Here is a 7,717-nt window from a genome sequence, read left to right as displayed (position 1 = left end):
TTCTCGTTCATCAAAATGGCGCCGTTGCCGGAGAATTGTGATGGTCACCCGAATGGTGTATTGGTAAAGATTTTCTCTAATAAAACCGTGTTACAAGTATTGCTCTACCAACAACAATCCTCGGGTGTCAAATTTAGAAGAGGGATCTGGTTGTCATAAGTTCAACCCCAATAGAAATAACCGATGTATTCAAACCTCGGGTCGTCTCACACGGAATGGGCAAACATATGCTTCAACATTGGTTAGAAATCCGGGGTTGTGAGTTATGAGCATGAAAATAAATGGGAATCTTAGCAAGCAAGTAATCTTAAATTGCAACAAACTAATTCAATTGACTAAGCAAAACATGGGCAATTCCAATGAACAAGTAACATTCCACTTAATTCTATTCTAAACCAAACAAGTAACTACAACTAAGACAAATAACTGAGAATTTTGGTTTTCAAATATGAATAATAAAGGCAACTCTTGGCTAGGCATGGGAATTGGGGTCACCATCCTTGTCCAACAACCATATCTTGACAATTATGGGGAACCAAACTCATTAAGTATACTTCTATACTTAAAGTACGTCAAATGGTTTGGTCAACATCAACCCATAAGTCCTAACCTCACTATTAATTAACTTAACAGAAGATTAGCGTCAATGGTTATCAAATTGACCACTAAGGGCTCCCAAATCATCAAATCCGTTAGACCCAATGACTCAAGTTTACCCAATTCCCTTGACCTAGGCCAAGAGTGAAGAAAACTACTCCATAATCAAAGTAAACAATTCATCAAACACATGGTGAGCATTAACAAAAGACATGTTCAAAATAGCAATTAAATTGAAATCTACAAATATCCACTAACAATTATCAACATACAATCATCCAAACAACAAAATTAAACATAGAAATCATCAATGAAACATCAACAAGTCAAGATTCACAACATTCATGAAATGGGTATAAAATGACAATTAACAAGGATTCATAAAACTATCACTAGATATAAGCAAAATTGTAACAAGGGAATTCAAATTGAACAATTAAAACTAGTAATTAATAAGATCTAAATCACAAGTCAACAAGGGAAGATCAAATTAAAACTAGATCTAGAGAGGAACAAGGGTTTCTCTCTCTAGAATAACAAAAGAACCAAAAAAACTCTCTAAAAGTTGTGTCTTAATGTAAAATGATTGATCCCCCCTTTCCCTAGCATCTTTGGGTCTTTTCCATGCAGAAACAACTCGAAATTGGGCCTGATGAGCCTCAGAAATCGCAAGGCATGATTTTCTTTAATGAGGGGACGTGCAGCTTCCCACGCGTGCATGCCATGCGTGCGCGCGCGCCGATTGCTTTTGAGATCCACGCGGGCGCGCCAATGCTGCGTCTTCCAAGATTTCAATTCTTCATGTTCCTCCCTTTTTGTACATGCTTTCTGTTCATACCCTGGGTCGAGTTACCTGACTCGGGATGATTGGCGACAAAGCGACCGACCTCTTCAGGTCAGGCTATTCAACCTCTTCTCAAAGAGGTCGGCCAAATCGACAGGAAAGCCCAATAAAGGGCCCAAATAGAGGAACACGACCCAAATCCACAGGCCGCCCAAGCCTATAGAGATAAGGGCGGTTCCCTTGAAGATAAGCTGACCTTAACTCAAAGATAAAGATAAGATAAGATAACTAACTTATCTTATCTAGAAAGGTCACTCTACAACCACTATAAATACACTGGAACACCCAGGTATAACTCATACTCTGATTCTATACAACACCTGTTTAATACCCATGCTAACTTAAGCGTCGGAGTCTCTTGCAGGTACCCCCACCCTTCGGTGACGGAGGATCAGCAGCACGTTAAAGTCCAAACAAGTCGGACGCACGAGCTCCGGTCACCCTTCATCAACCGGACACATCGGTTCTGACCAGCATAGAAGATCTCATCCGAGATCGACCTACAGTTTCAGGTAACCCTCAGAACATTGGCGCCGTTGCCGGGGACCTGGAAGTCATCCCAACACCATGGCAGACAACCATGACAACGATCACGATTCAGATCTAGAAAATAGAACGCCGCACAAAAACGCGGACACCCCACTAAAAGACACCCCAGAATCCAACGAAGACAAAAATCCAGCAAACCCGGGGGCAATAGAAGTACTTCAAGATCGCTTAAAGAAACTTGAAAAAGAAACCCAACAACAATGAGAAGTCGGGAAGGATCTACAAAGGGAGATACGGCGACGTCGAGAATTGGAAGAAAAATTACAGCAATTGGAAGCCGATCTCAAATCGAAGGCCCCTCGGATCACTACGGAGGAAAGCTCACGTAAAGAACAGGATCCATTCACCAGAGAGATCATGAAAACCAAAATCCCAAAGGACTTCAAACTCCCAGATATGACTTTATATGATGGCACCACAGATCCCAACCACCATCTCAGCAATTTCAGAAGCAGAATGTACCTTACCGATGCCTCAGACGCCGTTCGCTGCAAAGCTTTCCCAACAACTCTCACAAAGACAGCAATCTGATGGTTCGACAACTTACCTCCAAAGTCCATCCCAAACTTCGACGACCTGGCCAAAAAGTTCCTGGCCAGATTCTCCATCCAAAAAGACAAAGCCAAGCACGCACCCAGTCTACTGGGGATCAAGCAAGGAGATCAGGAGAGGCTCCGCAACTACAAGGAAAGATTCAACAAAACATGCATGGACATACAAAGCTTACCAACAGAGGCCGCCATCATGGGACTCATCAATGGCCTACGAGAGGGGCCATTTAGCCAATCTATATCAAAGAAGTACCCTACCTCATTAGACGAAGTACAGGAGCGAGCAGAAAAATACATCAACATGGAAGAAAACGCTCGATTAGGAGAAATCTCAAAACCTGGGAACCCCTACCGAGATAAAGACAAAAAGAAAGAAGACCGACAAGGGGAGAAAATTAAAAAATACCATAATTATACTCCCCTCAGAGCATCCCTAGTCGAAATATACAAAGAGGTCTGCCATACAGAAAAGATTCCCCAGCACGGCCCCTCAAAGGAAAAAGAGGAGGAGGAAATCGGAAGGAATATTGTGAATATCATCGGGTCAGATGACACGCCACCAACGAATGCTTCGACTTGAAAAATATCATAGAAAAATTGGTGAGGGAAGGAAAATTAGATCGATTCCAGGCCACCCGAGATGATGATCAAAGAAAAAGACGAAGGGATGAAGATACTGAACGAACAGAACGATCACCTCAGACACCAGAAAGACACGTCCACATGATACATGGCGGATTCGCAGTAGGAGGGATTTCTAAATCTTCCCGCAAAAGGTATCTCAAAGAAGTATGTCATGTCGAAGGAGAGGAGGAAGCACTCAACATCCCAGCGATAACATTCACTAAGGAGGACGCGTCCGGCATCATCACAAGACACGACGATCCCATGGTCATCACCATCATATTGGCAAACGCCAACCTACACCGCACCTTAATAGACCAAGGGAGTTCTGCCGACATCTTATTCAAGACAGCCTTTGACAAACTCGGCTTAGAAGAAAAAGAACTTAAGGCATATCCAAACAGCCTGTTCGGGTTAGGAGATACCCCGGTTCGACCACTAGGATATATATCACTACATACAACCTTCAGAAAAGGAGACCAATCCAGGACCCTCAAAATAGACTACATTGTAGTCGATGTAAGTTCAGCTTACAATGCTCTCATAGGTCGGACAACACTCAACCAACTCGGTGCAATAGTCTCGACCCCACACCTATGTATGAAGTTCCCAACTCCAAAAGGGATAGTCACGATAAAAGCTGACCAAAAGATGGCACGTCGCTGTTATAAAGAAAGCCTAAACCTCAGAGGCAAAGGAGAAGAGTTCCACACAATCAAGTTAGGTGGAGTTCAATGATGAGAAGATTTTCGCCCCCAACCAGAGGGCGAGATAGAAAGAATTCAAATCGGGGACACCTCAGAAAAAATAACTAATATTGGCACAATCCTCAAAGGAGATTTAAAAGAATTGCTAATACAATTCTTGCGAGATAATGTCGACTTCTTTGCATGGAAAGCCGCGGACATGCTAGGCATAGACCCTAAGCTAATGTGCCACAAGTTGGCGGTCTAACCAGGATCTCGACCGGTACAGCAGAGATGAAGAAAGCTTGGGCCAGAGCGATCCCAGGCTGTGGAAGAGCAAGTACAGGCACAACTAGAAGCCGGATTTATAAGAGAAGTTAAATACCCGCTATGGCTAGCCAATGTCGTCTTGGTGAAAAAATCGAATGGGAAGTGGCGAATGTGCACCGATTACACCGATCTCAACAAAGCTTGCCCAAAAGATCCATACCCACTCCCAAGTATTGACGCCCTGGTAGATGCTTCCTCTGGATATAAATATCTCTCGTTCATGGACGTGTATTCAGGATACAACCAAATCCCCATGTATCCACCGGACCAAGAAAAGGCCTCGTTCTTAACACCAAAGGCAAACTACTATTACATCATGATGCCCTTCGGTCTCAAGAACGCAGGAGCTACTTATCAAAGACTAATGAATAAAGTTTTTTCGGATCACATCAGAAACATCATGGAGGTCTATATGGACGACATGCTAATAAAAACACAAACCGAAGATACATTATTATCTGACCTGGCTCAAGTGTTTGACACCATAAGGAAACATAACATGCGACTCAATCCCGCAAAATGTACCTTCACAGTAGAAGCAGGCAAATTCTTAGGCTTCATGCTCACACAAAGGGGAATTGAAGCAAACCTAGACAAATGTCAAGCCATACTCAACATGAAGACCCCAACCTGTGTCAAAGAAGTACAACAACTCAACGGGAGATTGGCCGCCCTATCCCGATTCTTAGCAGGAGCTGCGATAAGATCTCTCCCCTTCTATGCTACTTTAAGAAAGGGAAAACAGTTTGAATGGACGACAGAATGTGAGCAAGCATTCAAAGAATTCAAGGAGTTCTTAGGACGGCCACCTATCTTATCTCGACCACGAGAAGGAGAACCGCTCATATTATATCTTGCAGTAGGGAGTCGGGCAATAGCCTCAGCACTAGTCAGAGAAGACGAAAATGGGCAACAACCCGTCTACTTCATTAGCAAGGCACTATAGGGATCCAAGATGAACTACCAGAAAATAGAAAAAATTGCCTATACTCTTATCCTAACATCTCGACGACTCCGCCCGTACTTCCAAGCTCACACCATTAAGGTTCGAACTAACCAGCCCATAAAAGGAATATTGCAGAAAACAGATCTAGCAGGCAGAATTCTACAATGGGCAGTCGAGTTGTCAGAGTTCGACCTCCAATATGAAGCTCGGACGGCCATCAAATCACAGTATCTGGCCGAATTTATCGCAGAATTCACAGATGCCCTAGAAACCCCCACAGAATGGAACCTTTACGTGGACGGTTCTTCAAATAAAACTGGAAGCAGTGCGGGCGTGATAATAGAAAGCAACCAAGGAACCCAGGTTGAGCTCTCCCTCAAGTTCGGGTTCCCAGCCTCAAACAACCAGGCAGAATATGAAGCATTATTAGCTGGTTTGAAGCTAGCTAAAGAAGTCGGAGCTCAAAAACTCAACATTTACAGCGATTCACAAGTGGTTACATCACAAATAACAGGGAGCTACCAAGCCAAAGATCCCACCATGAAAAAGTATTTGGATAAAACCAAGGAACAACTCGGACAAATAGGGGAGTATAAGATCTACCACATACCCCGCGAACAAAATGCCCGAGCTGACGCACTCTCAAAACTAGCCAGCACCAAACCAGGGGGCAACAATAGAAGCCTCATCCAGGAAATGTTACAGAACCCGTCAATCTCGGAAGAGGAAAAAGTCTTGACCATAACAAGTCAGGACCAAGGATGGATGACCCCTATAGCCAGCTACCTCAAAACAGGAATGCTCCCCACAGAAGAAAAGGAGGCAAAGAGGTTAAAAAGGGAGGCACAGTACTACACCATCATAAACAACATCGTGTACAAAAGAGGAATCTCAACACCTTTACTAAAATGTGTGCCAACCTCCAACACAAAGGAAGTGCTAGAAGAAATACACGGCGGTATTTGTGGCAATCATCTCGGAGCACGAGCTCTCGCCAAAAAAGTACTCCGGGCGGGATTTTATTGGCCAACTCTACAGAAAGAAGCCACAGAATTTGTAAAGACATGCCCACCATGTCAGAAACATGCCAACTTTCACATCGCCCCGCTAGAAGAGCTCATCAGCGTGACCTCGCCTTGGCCGTTTGCAAAATGGGGACTCGATCTTCTCGTCCCATTCCCACAGGGATCAGGACAAGTTAAATTCCTCAAAGTAGGGGTGGATTACTTTACAAAGTGGATCGAGGCAAAGCCCCTGGCCAATGCCACCGCTCAAAGAAGCCGAAAATTCTTATATAGAAACATTGTCACAATGTTCGGGGTTCCATATTCAATAACTACAGACAATGGCACTCAATTCACAGATGCAGGCTTTAGAAAACTAGTAGCCGAATTGAATATAAAGCACCAGTACACCTCCGTCAAACATCCACAAGCCAATAGGCAGGCCGAAGCTGCTAACAAAGTCATATTGGCTGGATTAAAACGGAGATAACAAGATGCAAAGGGAGCCTGGGCAGAAGAGCTTCCACAGGTCCTGTGGTCATATCGAACAACGCCACATTCCACCACAAAGGAATCCCCCTTCCAATTAGCATACGGAATAGAGGCGATGATTCCAGTAGAGATTGAGGAAGAGTCACCCAGAGTAGTTCACTACAATGAGGGAGCAAACTCCCAACTTCAGAGAGAAGAGCTCGACTTATTACCCGAAATCCAAGAAAGAACTCGGATCAGGGAAGAAGCTCTAAAATGCCGAATGGCTTCCAGATATAATCAAAAGGTAGTGCGAAGAAGTTTCGCAGAAAATGATCTCATCCTAATCCAAAATGATATCGGAACAACTCGACCAGGAGAGGGAAAGCTGGCAGCAAACTGGAAAGGACCCTACCGAGTTGTAGAAGTACTGGAAAAGGGCTACTATAGACGGTCTGAACTCGATGGACGAGAGCTTCCTAGGTCATGGCACGCCTGCAATTTCAGAAGGTACTACAGTTAGAAAAGATAAAAGATCTCATCATTGGATGCACTCTTTTTCCTGAAAAGGTTTTTTAATGAGGCACCAAGTTGAGACTCAAACAAATCCATATGTATATATTTGCATTTCTCCTTTAAATAAAATATATTTTAGATATACTACAAAGATTTCAAGACGCATTAATCTGAAGTATTCATCGTCCGATTATAAAGCAACAGATCGGCAGAAAGTGAAAAACAATTTTCACTGCACGATCATGATAAAGACAACCGTCCGATAAAGGTGAAAACGCGATTCACCCAAAGGACGATCTAGAGACGACAACCACTTTCTACAAATTGGCAAAGATGAACACAGAATAATGTAAGAAGTTATCGAAAGTGATCTAAAAAAGAACCTGACGAGGTCTTACAGATTGCTAAAATAATAACTTAAAGACTGGCCGACATTGAGAAGTCGGACCAAGTCAATCCAAGTTATAAGTAAACCCTGGAAAGTGGTCTGGCCAACCCTATTAAAGAGGATTAATTTAACTTAGAAGGGCTCGACATGACAAAGTCAGCCCAAAATGAAAAGTTATAAAAGTAATCCCTGAAAGAGACCTGACAAAGGT

The sequence above is a fragment of the Arachis hypogaea genome, chromosome 16 (assembly GCF_003086295.3).
Source record: "Arachis hypogaea cultivar Tifrunner chromosome 16, arahy.Tifrunner.gnm2.J5K5, whole genome shotgun sequence".
Lineage (NCBI taxonomy): Eukaryota > Viridiplantae > Streptophyta > Magnoliopsida > Fabales > Fabaceae > Arachis > Arachis hypogaea.
The sequence above is the reverse complement of the archived record's forward strand: the minus strand, read 5'-3'. Positions refer to the sequence as shown.